The sequence below is a fragment of the Leptodactylus fuscus genome, chromosome 9 (assembly GCF_031893055.1).
Source record: "Leptodactylus fuscus isolate aLepFus1 chromosome 9, aLepFus1.hap2, whole genome shotgun sequence".
Lineage (NCBI taxonomy): Eukaryota > Metazoa > Chordata > Amphibia > Anura > Leptodactylidae > Leptodactylus > Leptodactylus fuscus.
Genome location: NC_134273.1, coordinates 66286792 through 66303286, shown reverse-complemented (window position 1 = coordinate 66303286; position 16495 = coordinate 66286792).

Sequence of the window (16495 nt, the reverse complement as noted above, 5' to 3'; positions counted from 1 at the left end):
AATGGGGTTTGTTATTTTGTCTTCTTCTTCCGTTCTGATTAGATACTGGCAACATCCAGTTATTATTTAATGTATAATATCTAGGAGAAATAAATGAGGAACAACAACAACGAATTCTAAGAAAAGATGAATTGTTATTTTACATAGAATGTTTCATTCTGGCATCCAGTAATCTCTAGAGAGTATTGTAATTTAGCTAAAATGACATTGAGTGAAAGGGCACCACGGCCTGCCCCACATGTGACCATTGAGGTCTCAGCAACCACAAGATAAGACTCAGCGATATGTGTGAGTGACGTCATTGGGTCCTTTCCAATCAGTGGCCTCAGCGTTCACGTGCGGTGCAGGATTCCTGTTGGTGAAGGCATGACACATGCCTGGACAGACAGCGACAGCGGACACCAGAGTGCCAGGGACAAGTGAGGATGATTTATTTTTATTATATTACACCTTCCCCGATGCAGGACTTAGGTAGTGACAGCACGGCACGTGCTGAAATGGTCCATTGTTTGCATTTGTGGACACTGGAGCACTTGGGACATGTGAGTATGATTTCATTCTTTTTTATGTTACACCTGGACAACCCCTTTAACGTCTATATTTTTGACCCCACCTACAAAGTCTGTCTTATGCAGGGGGTCATAATTTTAAAGGTGAATTAAATTTATTTAACATGATTCACCTACAAAATCCAAAATTGTACAAAAACCTGCATCAAAACTAAAGCTGAGATAGAGCATGACTGGATATGCCCTGCCGCTCTATCAGAACGGGTAACCAGAGCCCTGTTCTCTGGATCTATGTGGTCCCAGCAGTTGGATCTCCATCAGTCAAAAAGTTTCCCCGATCCTTTTACACAGTACATGTGATGGCCCTCCAAAATCTAATGTGTATGGCCAGCTTAATATTTATGGCCAGGCCACTAGCACTTGACTGAGATTTAATCCCAGCAATAACCACAATATGCATGGTCAGTGATTCCTATCAATCATGGAGACAAGCCTGGAAGAAAGCCATTGTAATGTGTGTTACCTTAGATATGGACACGCCTTGCTCAGATAACGCTGTGGTTCTGTCCCGAGCCCCATAGATCTGTGTTCTGCCTCTTACCTTCCTGCCATTTGCAGTGCAGCAGCCGTCTGCCATGGTAAGTCTATTCACCAGGGACGCCAGGCCCTCTGTTATGTAAAGGTAGGTTGTATATACTTCTCTGCAAACAGGAAGGTTACTATACAAAGGGCCGGTCCTTCCCTCCAGTCTTCTAGACACAACAAAGCAACAAGCTGTAACTAATGGAGCAGTAACATAATGTCTAAGCAGGTATCAGGATCAAAGCAAAGTGTGGACGACGTCATAAAGGATAGCAATGGTTCATCATTGACAAGGGGCTGCAGGGGTAAACTATCCCAAACATACAGATCTGTACCATATGCTCTATACAGAGCTCAGAGACCAAGGGAATGCTACTCTATGATACCATGTATAGACCCAGTGCAGGCGGCCACTCTGTGCGCTATAGAATGGAGGCGAGGACTAATACCCTTAAATTATTGTATTACAGCCCATCATATTCTTTGTCTTTATGGCTGATACCTGCGACTAAATGTTGGCTCATACCATTCAGCAACCATTGCTTCGTGCCTATAGGCTCCATACACACAACTACATTTTTAGTCCACGTGTTGTCCATTATTTCAGATCCGTAATAACAGATAACATACAGACAGGTCTACTGTAACCTTTGTGGGCCCCTTTGCAGTGCCACATATGCAGCAGCAGTGTGTTAGGATGCATTCACACGGAGGAAAATGGCGCTGAATTTGGTGTGGAATCCGCGTCAGATTCAGGCGGAGAGGCTGCATACTGACACCGGCAGTCACCTTTAAAAACCCATTGAAATATATAGGTTTTAAAGCTGACCACCAGCAAGCCGTCCCCTGTCCAGTTTCCCTGGGGTTTGTGATGGAAACCCCGGGGCGGACAGCGGCGGCAGTGTGAACGCATCCCAGCAATTCCACCATTTTGATAACAATAACTACCACACAAGAAAGTTACTTTTGCCACTTGCAGAATTTAATTGCTATCTAAAGACATAAAATGCAAATATTACAGGAATGATGAAGAACAGTGGCTATAATTCGGTACGTGTATACACAAGGAGCTTACATACAGATTCTGACGTCCAGCGGGCTGTTAGCAGAGCTAGTAGCAAACAATAAAAATTCTACTAGAAGTTCAGAGCTTGATCAGAACAAAAACTAAGTAAAGACACAATGAAGAAACAGTAAAACAAATCTCAATAATTACAGAACATCTTATACAAATCTTACAGTCAGTCCAGCAGACTAAAGTCATCCTATGGCCAGAGAACAGACACATAAAGCCAACAGATAACATAGCTGTATATGGTGTATACATGTATACTATTAGCAGACAGCGACGCTGATTTATTCCGACAAAGAGGAGTCTGAAGGGCAGATAACGGTGGAAAGTGTCGCTGATGGGTGCGTTCTTCGACTAGAAAACAAGCAAGAGAAAATATAGAATCAGACAGACTATTATAAAAGCAATAACAAATGAAGGGACTGTCAGGGATTAGGAAATTGGATGTCATTTCCCATCTATTGCATTTAAAGAAGACCTCTGCGAGGTCTAAAAAGTCCAATGACATGCATCATGTGATCGGCGCTGTCACCCTGAGCATTTTGGTGTTTTATTGATCCAAATCTGTTCAGCTATTCCAAAGATATAAACCCTTTTAGTGTTATTGCAAAATAGGATGTAACCAAGTGGGAAATACCGCATGGCATACACAGAGACCCCGCACCTAGTGTAACTACAGTGTTACCACCCACTTAGCTAGTACATCCTAATTTGCTTCCGCATTAAAGGGGCTTATATGTTTAGAACGACTGAAGAGATTTGAATAAACAAACCAAACACCACTTCTGTAAATATGACGTGAAATACCAGACACCGCCATGAATAAGAGTGGTGCTATATTTGGGAAAAGAACAAATCAGACCCCCTTTTTCTTATTCAAGAATATCCTTTAACTATATAGGGAAGCGCTCACGATTCTGCCGCGAAAATGCAAAATGCACAATTTCTATAACTTTTTTTCCCCCGCAATGTGTGAATAAGATAAAACAAAATCTCATTCACTTTGCTGCATTTTTTTCTGCTGTATTTCCACAATATGAGGCCTTAGCCTAAAGTGGTTTGCCTGAACTTTTATATTGATGACCTAACCTTAGCAGAGGTCGCCGATATCAGATCATTGGGGGTCTAACTCCTGGCACCCCCAGTGATAGGCCAGGGGCTGCAGCAATAATAGAAATAAGACATGTACATACACCGTGCAGGGGTCTGGGATGGCAGTACAGCTCCTCACTTATAGGGGAGACCCACTGCGCTGTCCACCCCTTTAAGGCCAAGTTCACACAGGATATCTCGGAGCAGTGTCTTCTTATATATAAAACATACAGATACCAGATGTTACATGTGACTGTAAGACTCGGCGGTAATTCACCTGTCATGCTGATGTGCTGTTTGATCTTCTGGAAGTATGTTCTAGATCTAAAGCAGGAGATGCTAAGCAGATGGATGTAGATGTGTGGGGAAAGGTCAGTATAACTTGTCATTTACTGATCTCAAGCTCATTCTGGGATTAGGAGTCCAGTAGGCGGTCCTAGACAGAAATTGCCAATTATCTGCGTATCAGAGTACATGTGAAATAGGACTGCCCACTGGCCTCTTAGGCTGAGTTCACGCGGGGTTCACACGGCGTTAAACCAATGGGAGCCAGTCAGTTCTTTTTTTCCGGGAGTGGTTTGTTCCGACTCCGGGGAAAAAAAGAACGGACATGCTCATTCGTCAGGCGGAGTCGCTTCACGAATCCGCCTGAAGACACTCCCTCCTCCCGACTAGGCCCATTCATTTGGGCCTAATACAGAGTGGAGAGCGCGACTGGATGTCGGCGCACTGCACTGGCATCCAGTCGCAGCTACCCGTATTTAGGACCGGAACCTGAGGCGGCCTCCGTCTCAGGTTCCAGACCGAAAATCCCTGTGTAAACCCGGCCTTACACCCAGACTGAACAGAGGGTTAGCTCAAGACCTTATACTGAATAATTTACTAAAAAACTATATATCATTATTGTCCGTTCATCCTGCTCTATAGACTGGAAAATATATGTATACTGAGAAAACTAGAAAATAGATACATTCATAGGAAAAATAAAGGCTGCAATTCATGTGTGTCCTGAAGAAGACATACATACGTACAGAAATAGTCCAGTTACTGATACAGTATATAGCAGTAGGTATCATGGTAGCTGCCCTGAATAATGGCAATCACAAATCACAAACCCATACATGCTTTACTACATAGCTAACTAGGCCCTTAGGTCTATATTCACACCACAGTGCCCATTTTTTGGCTATAAGAAAAAAACACATCAGTCAATCCAATTTTAATAGCTGATTTGCATCAGTTCTGTCTGTTTGTCCATATTTGATGCCTGTAGTATGGGTTTTGCTTCCATTTTCAATGGACAAATAATAATAATAACAATAAAAAATGATTAATTTAATTGAACTTTTTATGCAATTTTTCTATTGATCTATTTCTAATGGACATAACCCATGCATTAGAAAAGGACCTATTGATTTCTATTGGGTTAGGTTTTTTTATCTGACCATTTTTTGGTCCGGGAATACTCTCATTCATTTAAAGAAAGAAAAAAAAACAGTTGTCACATGGTCGTTTTTCACTGTGGTATGAATAAGGCCTTAGCCAAACCGTAACAATTTGGGCCTTATGAGTTGGTGAATACACTCAACCCCTCTGAGTGCATTGAGGGATCTGTAAAAGCAGGTAAGAAAGGACATGATCTATTTTTTGACGGTCCATTAAAATGGACTATGAAATAATCGGTCATGTGCATAGCCACCTACAGTGAATTTAATGCATCCATGTGAAGGCCAATTAAAAATGTCTCTCATTCCACCGATATTCACTGTTGTAAGGCCACATGTACAATAGAGAAAAAAATCCATTTTCCATCCATGTATTTTTACACCAGCTTTCTGGCCATTTACCCAACCAACTTATCCTTTTAGGCATTTTACAGTCCCTGCAAAGTGGATGAAATTCAAGCGAATCCCCTCCACACATTGCAGAAAAATACGCCTAGCAGAAATGCTGCTATTTCCTAAATCGTTGCGTTTTAGGAAATCGCAGCATATCAGTTATACCTACAGAAACGCTGCCAGTTTCCCTATAGCAGTGATGGCGAACCTATGGCACGCGTGCCAGAGAGGGCACGCAGAGCCCCCTCTGCTGGCACGCGTGCTGTCGCCCTGATCGCTCACTAACGGCGAATCCGATGCAGGATTCCCCGTTAGTGAGCGATTGCTGCCTTCAGCTGGTTGTGCAAATGCGCATCCAGCTGAAAGCTGTCAGTGTAGCTCAGTGTAGGCCACGCGTACTACGCGGCCTACACTGACTACAGAGTGTGACCTCTGAACAAGCGCGGGCGTGATGACGTAAGTCATCAGCGCGCGCAGTGAACAGAAGAGAGAACACCCGGCAGCTCTTCAGGTAACTATATTGTGTTTGTTTGCACTGTCAGGGGAGGGGGGCAACGGTAGACATTTCATGTTGTGTAGGAGGGGGCTACTGTAGACTTTCATGCTGTGTGGGTAGGGGGCTACTGTGGACCATTTTATGCTGTATGGGAGGGGGCTACTGTGGACCTTTCATATTGTGTGGGAGGGGGCTACTGTAGACTTTCATGCTGTGCGGGTAGGGGGCTACTGTGGACCATTTTATGCTGCTACTGTGGATCTTTCATGCTCTGTGGGAGGGGGCTACTGTGGACCAGTTCATGTTGTGTGGGAGGGGGCTACTGTGGACCAGTTCATGTTGTGTGGGAGGGGGCTACTGTGGACCATTTCATGTTGTGTGGGAGGGGGCTACTGTGGACCATTTCATGTTGTGTAGGAGGGGGCTACTGTGGATCTTTCATGCTCTGTGGGAGGGGGCTACTGTGGACCATTTCATGTTGTGTGGGAGGGGGCTACTGTGGACCATTTCATGTTGTGTAGGAGGGGGCTACTGTGGATCTTTCATGCTGTGTGGGAGGGGGCTACTGTGGACCATTTCATGTTGTGTGGGAGGGGGCTATTGTGGACCATTTCATGTTGTGTGGGAGGGGGCTACTGTGGACCAGTTCATGTTGTGTGGGAGGGGGCTACTGTGGACCAGTTCATGCTGTGTGGGAGGGGGCTACTGTGGACCAGTTCATGCTGTGTGGGAGGGGGCTACTGTGGAGTATACAGGTATAATCCTGTGTGGGGGCCACTGTGGGCCAGATTGTACTGTGTGGGGGGCCACTGAGGGGCAGATTGTACTGTGTGGGGTCCCCTCACTATGTATATCACACAGTATTTGTTTTATAGCAGACGTGAAATTAGTACAGGATGTAATAACATTGCACGGTAAACTATAAAACAGATCCTGTGCGATGTAAATAGTGAAAATTAATTGTTTAAAAGTACAGAATGCAGAGACCTTTACCTTTCAGTACAAGATCTGTAAAGCCCCAGTCACATGACTGTAATTTGTGGGTCCGCAATTGTGGACCCACAGAGTTTTAAGGTTAAATTGCCGTGTTGGCACTCCGTGATAATTTATTTGGTTTTGGGTTGCAGTTTAGGCACTCGGTCTCAAAAAGGTTCGCCATCACTGCCCTATAGGTATAATGGAAGCAGAAAGTCTGCCGAGGAAAACTCTGCAGACTTTCTGTGAAAAGTGCTGCGGTAAAAACGATGTGCGATGTGTTTCCGCCGTGGTTTTTCCCACAACGCTTTTTCGATGCAATACGTAGGTCCTCAGCCTTAGGTCTTTTTTCTAGTTATAATCTTTGCTGGGTTATCAGTACTTGAGGTTTCTTGCAGTGTCCGCACGAATCATGCGGAGAGAAAAGTGATGCTTGCAGTACTTTTGTCTCCGCATGATTCGTGTGGACACCACATGGACCCCATTAGTCTATGGGGTTCATGTGGTTTCATTGCTCACCACTTTTTAATGTGTTCGATATTTCGTTCGGGGGGTCCCTAAGCGGAAAACTGAATGCAGATGTGAACCAGGCCTAAGAATCAAATGTAATGGATAACTGATCAGTCAAGTTCCAACACCAGGACCCCATGTTGATCAGCTGATTCATCTGCTGGCAGTCTATAAAAGGTAAATGGTAGAAAGCAACTCTGCTACTATTGAATTGAATGGGACAGAGCTGCAGTTCCCCAGCACCACCACTACTGCATCCATCTCCATACACTGTATACAGCTTCTGGCTACTTCTGTATACCTTGCAAATGGTTCCAGTATCCAAAAAAGGTGATTGGTGTGGAGTCCACGTTTCGAACCTGACTGACCTGATACTGATGACCTATACTGCGCTGCTAAGTCTTACTTACATGACCGAGTCTTGGCTATAAAACTCAGCCCATGTGTCTGCCAGGTTTACCTGCCTGTAAGGAGACATACTAGTTATCTGATAGGGAAACGAGGACTCCTAGCATCATAGATAACTGGCTGCGAGGAACAACTGTTGGGTGTCCTGGCTGTCAGACCCCCCCTATTGATCTGATATTGATGACCTATTTATAGGACAGGTACATAAAATGCTTTCAAGTGGAAATTCCGAAAACCTGAAACGACCCTTGAATTTTATTTTTTTTATTTTTATTTTTTTTATGAGACTCCAGACTATTACAGATCACTCTACATTATAGTCCATTATCAATTAGTCTTAATGCAAGCTGGAAAATAACATTTTATAATATCTTATTGAAATTAACATAAAACTGATATTAAATAGTACATAAATCCGAGCGATTACGGAAACTTGTTACATGCCGTGAGCCACAGAGGGCGCTCTAACTTCAGAGCTTGATTCAGAAGTGACTGTTGGGTCACCTCAAGTAAGTGAAAGCATCTCCGCGCTGCTCCTGCCATAGCTCTGAGTAAATATATGACTCAGCCTGATTATATGTTTAGTCTGAAGCCAAGAGACAGTCTCTAGAGGACACGGGGATGGAGAGGAGGGTGAACTGGGGGGAGAACACTGAGAAATGGTGTTGCCCCTAATTTTCTTCACAGAAATAATGACATACCTGGTAAATGTGTCCACATCCTTAAAAAAAATTATTTCTGAAAATCATTTATACAGCTCCATAGAAAAAAAATAAAAAAATCTCCGGTCTTTGCTGAACTTTGCTGAACTACTGACGCCGTGGCATGGCAGAGTTAATGGAGAAGAAATACAGAGCCCCGGGACTTCTCGAGACTTCTTTGCTCCAGTGTGTAAGATCCGGGCACTCCATCTTCTCTTGAAGTAACATATTTATATAAACTTATCCCCAGTATATGGGGTCATATAAAGCTGTGTTTTGCCAGGTGTGCACACGGCGTAATGTTTGTTCCTAATGTCAGAAACTCCCAGATGGACCCTAGAGCGCCTTTTAGGCAGTGATTTTTTTCACCCCCGCTCACTTTTACACGATTATCTCAAATATTTACCTGAATTTTATAATCATTTTAATAGGTTTCGTACAATATTACAAAATCTGGGCTGGGGGATGGGGACGGGAAAGGTTATTGGTGGGATTTATGGTGGGGATGGAAGGGTTTAAGAAGACACATATAGCTCTCTTGGGGAGAATGATTGAGGCCACAATCCCTACAATGTTCACCCACTGCCATGTGGTAGAATATCGAAATTTCATACATTTGTGTATATGGCTTGTTAAACTAAGAATAGGGTTAAAAAGTCATAGACGTCTGTATTCTGCTGATGTTTCCACTGCTATCTGTGGTTCATGCTCATGGGATATTCTAATGTGCACGGACACCCTGACTCATAGACCTGTGACATAGATCATTTAACCACGAAAATGTGCCGGGAATATTAATGATGTGGTCAAAACTGGGATCTCGTTCCGCTGTAAGACTGGTGCAGAGCTTTCATCTGGCTCAACAAAAGACACAAGAACTGCAACACCACCAAAATCTTATTGGGCCTACTCAGGATGACTTACCCCTCTACCCACAACTAAATATGGATAGCACATTGCTGTATTGTTATGGATCCCATAAAATATATGATTATACTCAGTTTATATTTAACTTTCTGACTTTCTGCTCTTGACAGGTCCTTTAAAGGGAGTCTACCACTTCCCCCAACCATAGTCAACTACTACCATCATAAAATAGCACATTATGGCAGTAATATCTGTTATATCTGTCACTAGATTTGGAGAAAAACAACTATTAAATTCTTAGGCAGAGGCAGTTGGTCACTGGGGTGGGCTTTCACGTCCTGGAGTGCTCAGATCTCTACCATCTCCTGCCTGCATCACCAACTACCATGAGAGTCGATCCTCCCACTGCCATGACATCAACTATCCTAGTTTAGCAGCAAGGAAGCTGAAGGCCCGCCCCTGAGGAACTGACTGCCTCATTTGCATAAGACTTTAAAGTTGTTTTTCTCTGAATCTGGCATACAAGTGACATACGTAACAGAGGTAAGCAGTTTATCACTGTAAATGGCTCTGATTCTCGGTGGTGGCCGCTAAATATGCATAGGGGGGAGTGTTAGATTCCCCCTGATAATATAGTATAAATGGTATGCTGGAAAGCTTCAGTTTCCTTCCATCAAAAAGTAATCCGTTGCTAGACATGTGAACACAACCTTAGATGTTGTTGGGGTGTTCTGTATGGTTAAAGGGGTTGTTCAAGATCTGGATATTAATAACCTGTCCTCAGGATGGGTCTTCAATATCAGATCGGGTCTAACTCTCAGCATCCCTGCTGTTTGTGTCGAGAGTCAGACCCCTGTCAATTTAATACTGATGACCTATCATGAGGATAGGTTATCGATTACCTGGACAACCCCTTTAAAATCCCATTCACACAGAGATATTATGGATTCTCACAGAAGAACCATACAGGTGTGTGTGAGGTGCCTACCAGTGTATAATACTGAACTGTACAGATTTTGTGTGCCGCCATATAGCATTCATATTGTCAATGCTCCTAGCCTTGCCATACACAACACATGACTGTCAGTAGAATGCTTGTTTGGTAGATAGCTATTCCTCCCGAACCCCTTTGTACACATGCTGAGCTAAACATACATGTGTTCTGTATAGGGAAAGGGGAGCGAGCTACTGCCAAACACTGATCAGGTGGCTGGCTTTATACTGTGTAGACTGGAACACTCAACCATTGACGGTATGATAATCAGCTGAAGCGGATATGCCTCATTGTATAATGCTTATACTTAGCGCTATCTTTGTTAGGGTGGTTTCACACCTTTTATGCCATTTGTGGTTTTGATGCTGTTTTTGGAGCCAAAGCCACAATAGAGTTCAAATAGAATGGGAAATATAAAGGAAGAACTTATCCTTCTTCCTGTAGGATCCATTTCTTGTTTTAGTCCAATAAACTGCAGTGGTGTATTTCAAAAAAGATGTATGAGATTATTCTTAAGCTGAGGCCCCACGTTGCAGAAACGCAGCTTTTTTTTGTTGCCTAAGCCAGGAGTAGATTGAGAAGAAGGTAGAAGTATAAGAGCTTCTTATGCTTGGTTCACATCTGCGTTTGGTAATCCGTTTGGGGAGTCCTCATGGGGAGCAGAATACCGAACGCATTGGCAAGCGGAGAGCTTATGAGAGCACATGGACCCCATAGACTATAATGGGGTGCGTGTGCTTTCTGTATGGTGCCCGCAAGGAACATGCGGACAGAAAAGTACTATGTGATCTACTTTCATGTCCGCATGACTCGGACCACAGAATAATCTGCAAAAAAAGCTGCACAGATTCACAAGCTCCAGGTTGCGCGTGCAGCAAGTATTCTCCGCTAAGGTGCAAAGACAATGTGAATTTCTAGGATTCTCAGTAACAATGCAGAATACTTCTAACAGCTCTGATATCCGATATAAGGACAAACCAAAACCACGTACACTGACAATGAACTAATAAGGAGGAAGTGGATATTGTGTGATCCCACTTTGTGATGGAAAGCCAGACATTTTTTTTTATAGCTAGTTCAATGAGTCCAGTTGGCTTAGCTCAAGAACAATAACCATGACCTGGTGTGAGAGCTACAAACGTGCGGATTACACTTTGTTCTGATTTTTTTTAACAATATTAAGAAACATTCTGAATACTATTAAAATATCTTATTGAGTTGAACTCTTAAGGTCATGGAGACAAAGGGATGGATGCTGCTCCCACTCGATGAACTGAAGAAGAACATCTACAAAGTGTGATACATAATTTTATTCCTAGAAACTTTCCTGCTACATAATGGTTTCCTGAAGAGGTCACACTAAGGATTTGACCGAAAGCTCTGACTATATAGTAAGTTCAATGAAGGCTCAGAAGCCCTAATACCTTGCAGACAAAGCTGGACGTGCACTTTTACACACATACAGATCTGGTAGTTGTTGGACAAATAAATCATTCAGACAACAGCTATCCCTCCTGACCCTCCCCATATGAATGAATTCTCGGCACACTGGGAACCAGAGGATGGACTGACATCTAGCTGCCCAATCTTACTCTCTCAACATCTGCTGTTGGGAGAATGTGAGGAGGTCTCCGTAAACACTAGGTGTTTGGCCTATCGAAATCTATGGGTACAGCTGATATTAAAGAGGTTGAGGTTAAAATTAATGAGGATGTTGGGGATGATCACGTTTACCCATCTATGTTTTCTACGGGGGACATGTCATAGTTAGAGATGAGCGAGTAGTATTTGATTGAGTAGGTATTCGATCGAATACTACGGTATTCGAAATACTCGTACTCGATCGAGTACCACTCGCTATTCGAATGTAAAAGTTCGATGCAGAACCAGCATTGATTGGTCGAATGCTATACAGTCGGCCAATCAACGCTGGTTCTTCTCTTACCTTTAGAAGTCTTCTCCGTGCAGCTTCCCCGCGGCGTCTTCCGGCTCTGAATTCACTCTGCCAGGCATCGGGCCTGGGCAGAGCCAACTGCGCATGTCCGCTTCTAGTGCGGGCATGCGCAGTCGGCTCTGCCCAGGCCTGATGCCTGGCAGAGTGAATTCAGAGCCAGAAGATGCCGCGGGGACGCTGCATGGAGAAGACTTCTCGGAGGATCCAGCCCGACCCTCACTCGTGGACTTGGTAAGTATAATATGATCGAATGTTGCCTACCCCTGAAACGAGCATTTTCCCCCCATAGACTATAATAGGGTTCGATATTCAATTTGAGTAGTTGAATATTGAGGGGCTACTCGAAACGAATATCGAACCTCGGACATTTTACTGTTCGCTCATCTCTAGTCATAGTACATAATGTCCAAGTGTGATCATGTAATACCTGGCCATGCCGAGTCCACCAGAGCAAAGCTGCTCCTTCTTTGGAGACTAATACCCTTGTTTGAACAAACCCAATAACACTAAAATTAAAGTCAATGAACAAGTAAAGCAGAGAATATTTACAATCAAGTGAAATATAACACTGTCTCTTTTGTATAGTAATATTTCTGATCCATACCATTCGCATTTCATTCTTTGCCTGTAACATACTCAGACAACAGCAGAAACCCTCCTCCAAAAATCAGTGCCATTGCTTCTTACATGTAGATCCACCTAACTTTTTAAAGTACTGTTCCTGTCCATTGTAGCTGCCAAACCTAGCCACAGAACTTGAGCTGGCCAAGAGTATAAGGAAATGCTGCATGCTTGTGGTGGAACAAACAGGGGAATGTTTGAGAGCGGAGCCACTGGGACAACACTCAAGTTCAGGTTGGCAGCAAACAAAAATTGTTACCATCTGGAAGTTGTTCAGAGAAGGATCTTTGTGAAATGTTGAGCTGGGTGGAGGGAGGATTGCTCAGAAGTGTAATTACATTTAGTAACACATGTTTATACTGCATTCAACTGAAAATGTTCTCTGTGCCATAGCTATAAAGAGAATACAATCTCTTACACCTCTTTACATTTCACCTACTACACTATCTGCAGTTAAACAGGCAGTACACTTTAGGTAGCTGTTGGCCAGGTGTTCCTACAGATATACATCCTGATCCCATATATATATATGTATATATATATATATATATATATATACACACTCTCTGCTCGACCTAAAAAACATGTGTTCTCACTGGTGAGAATGAAATGAGCCACTTCCAGATTACTCTACCAGTAGTCCTATGGAAACAAAGGATTGGGCATGTTGAAGTCCAGCATGTCCAATCCTTCATTTTCCCAACATCTGTTATTAGGGCAGGCTAGACTGACACCTATCTTATGTGTATGGCCACCTTTAGATCTCTCGACAGTGCCATGGTTCCTCAAATTACAATGGCCTTGGGTTACAATATTTCTCACATATACTGATCCAGTGGGACCCTGAAGAAGCTCCTGTCCTCAACATAGAGAGTGACTTACAACTTCTTCATGTCTATAAGGGCTGGGTTTACACTGTGTAATTTGGAGAAAAATTTAAGGCAGTCTGTTGAAATCCAACATGCCCAATCCTTCCTTTCCCCAACATCTCCCATGAGGGCAGTTTTGTGTGACATTTACCTAATGTGTATAGACAACTTTAGATCTCTCTACATTAGACAGTACAGTGGACATCAAGTTACAAAGGCCTTTGCTTACGATATTTTTCATATATTATAATCCAGTAGGATCCTGAAGAAGCTTCCGTCCTCAACATAAAAAGCCATCTACAACTTCCAACACTATGACTTTTAGGCTAGGTTCTTACTTTGTAATCTGGAGAGAAATTTAGGCAGTCGTGACCTTTTCTCCAAATTCTGAATCTATGGATCTTGAGTATGCTCATTGATTAGCCTGAGAAACTATAGGGCTAACAATCTAAGACTAGGTTCACATCTATGTCACTGTCTCTAATGGAGACTCCATTGTAGAGTTGGCTGAAGATCAGCAGACATGGAATTCTTGCACACAGGACTTTTTCTCCACCACTTTCATTTTCAAAACAATGGACACCTGAGAGTCACCCGACAGACTCCATTTTAGTCAATGGTGTCCACTAGGCTCCATGTGTAACTGCTGTGAACTTAGCATAAGCCTCGCACCCCAGGTTCTGCCACTGAATCAGCCACGGAATCCACATCAAGATCAAACAGCGTTGGTGGCATACTGAGAAAAGAAGCAGAATCTGCCTCAATATCAGATCCAAATTTATCCATGTGGAACCCCCTCAAAGGGGTATTTCCAAATTTTCATGTTATGGTATAATGCTGGGATATTACATAACATCATAATCTGTGTGAATTTGACCTCAGGGATTTTCGCTTAGACTTTTTTCCTGCACAGCAGCTCTCCATTGCACCTGTTGTGCAGTTCCCTTCAGAGAGAGGCAATGCTACATAGGAAAAACTGTAAAAACATTACCGAGCTGAATTACCATAGCATCTGAGTCATTCCATCAGTGGGATCCCGACACCCGGCAGTCTTTCTATTATAGAAAATATTAGATAGTCACCCGAATTAAAACAATCATAAGCCTGTGTGCCTTGCCTGTATCGTTCAGGTTAAGGGTTTATGGGTTCAGTTCCATAATACTAAAAATTTAAAGGGATTCTATCATTAGAATCCTTTTTTTTAAAGAATACCACGTAGCAATACCCTTAAGTTTGGCTATTCTTCCACTACCTTTAGACTTCTTTTCCACACCACCGTTCTGTAGAGATTGTGTTTTTTCTCGGTGTGCTAATGAGTCTCCAGACAGCACAGGGGGCATTCCCCCAGACTCAGACAGCAAAGGGGCCTTCCCCCGTGCTCAAACAGCACTGGGGGGCTTGAAAATTCTCCAGCACCACCTCCATCTTCTACAGCTGCGCCTCTCCGCCGCGTCCTCTGCGTTGTCTTCTTCCGGTGATCCTGTCTTGGGGATGTAAATCCGGCGCATGCGCAGGGCTTCAGGCAGAGCCGACTGTGCATGTCTGTTCGGGCCATTTTACTGTGGTCGCTTACAGGAACAGCACTCTCGTCCTCACTAAAATAGCCAAACAGACATGCGCAGTGAGCTCTGCCTAAACCCCGACGGCAGAGATGACCGCATATGTGCCGGATTTACATTCCAGAGACAGGATCACCAGAAGAAGACAACACAGAGGATGAGGCAGAGAGGCGCGGCTGTAGAAGATGGAGGTGGTGCTGGAGAATTTCCAAGCGACATAAGGTATGCTCCAAGTGCTGTTTGAGCATGGGGAATGCCCCCTGTGCTGTTTGGAGACTTATTGGCATACCAAGAAAAAACGTGATATCTCCAGAACAGTGGTTCAGAGAAGAATTCTAAAGATAGGGGAAGAATAGCCTTTCTTAAGGCTATTCCTACGTGATATTAGTTAAAAAAGGAATTCTAATGATAGAATCCCTTTAACTACATGATATACTGTGATCCAGCTCAGCCAAAATAAATGTATGCCCGGCTTTATTTAAAGATAAACCTCAAAATAAATACTAATGAAGAGGTTAACATTCACAGGGATCTGAACCAAGAACATGTCACTGCTCTGCTTGGGAGGTTGCAGCCAGCCACATGTCCTCAGGTCCCAAGAGTATAGATTTGGCACAAAAGTATAATGTCCTTTTTCTAGTTCCTGATTGATAGTCAGAACTTCCTGACTCTTTCTGACTACAACTGACTTTACAAACCATATGACAAGGCAGCACCACCCATGGCCGGAAAGGGTGCAAACAACTGTGACTAAGTACGTAAAACACGCTCATCTAACTGGGGAATACAACTACACATAACGATATAATCTATCATATACAGGTAAAAGTAACATTATTTGTACCATAATCTGGAATTTACCCTTATTCCTTGATATTTTCATGCTCTGACACATTAATCCTGACCAGTCCGGTCAACTTCAATGCTAAGGGGCCAAAATAGACCCCGGGCAGCCTCATAATTTATAATTCATGTGCCCCTGATGACGCTGCAGGAATATGCAACAGAAACGCGTTGGAATGGATATGAAACTAACGTAAAGGAGAGCTTGGCAACTTATATGGGCTAATAGAGTTTGAAAACCTGTCCCTACTGAGTTATAACAAATATGCTTTACATTGCCAAGTTCTCTCTATGATATAAGTAATCCTGAGTACTGCAAATAGGAGGGGTTGTAGCAATTGTAATATTTATTAATAAAATGTACTTTTAATATCGTCTTATTCAGGTAGTTTAGATCGAGGCTACAGGAACGAAATCCCTATTATTTTCATTTATTCGTTTATTTTAACTTAGTCTTACTCAGTTTTTACAGATTACGCTAAGATTGTAGTATTTGCTCAGCTGTGAGAAAAAATAGCTCATTTTGCTTTTGTTGGCATAATTTTGGATCACTAAAAGGTAAGCATAAGCATTCTTCAGTTATTAATTTATTTTTTATTTTTTTG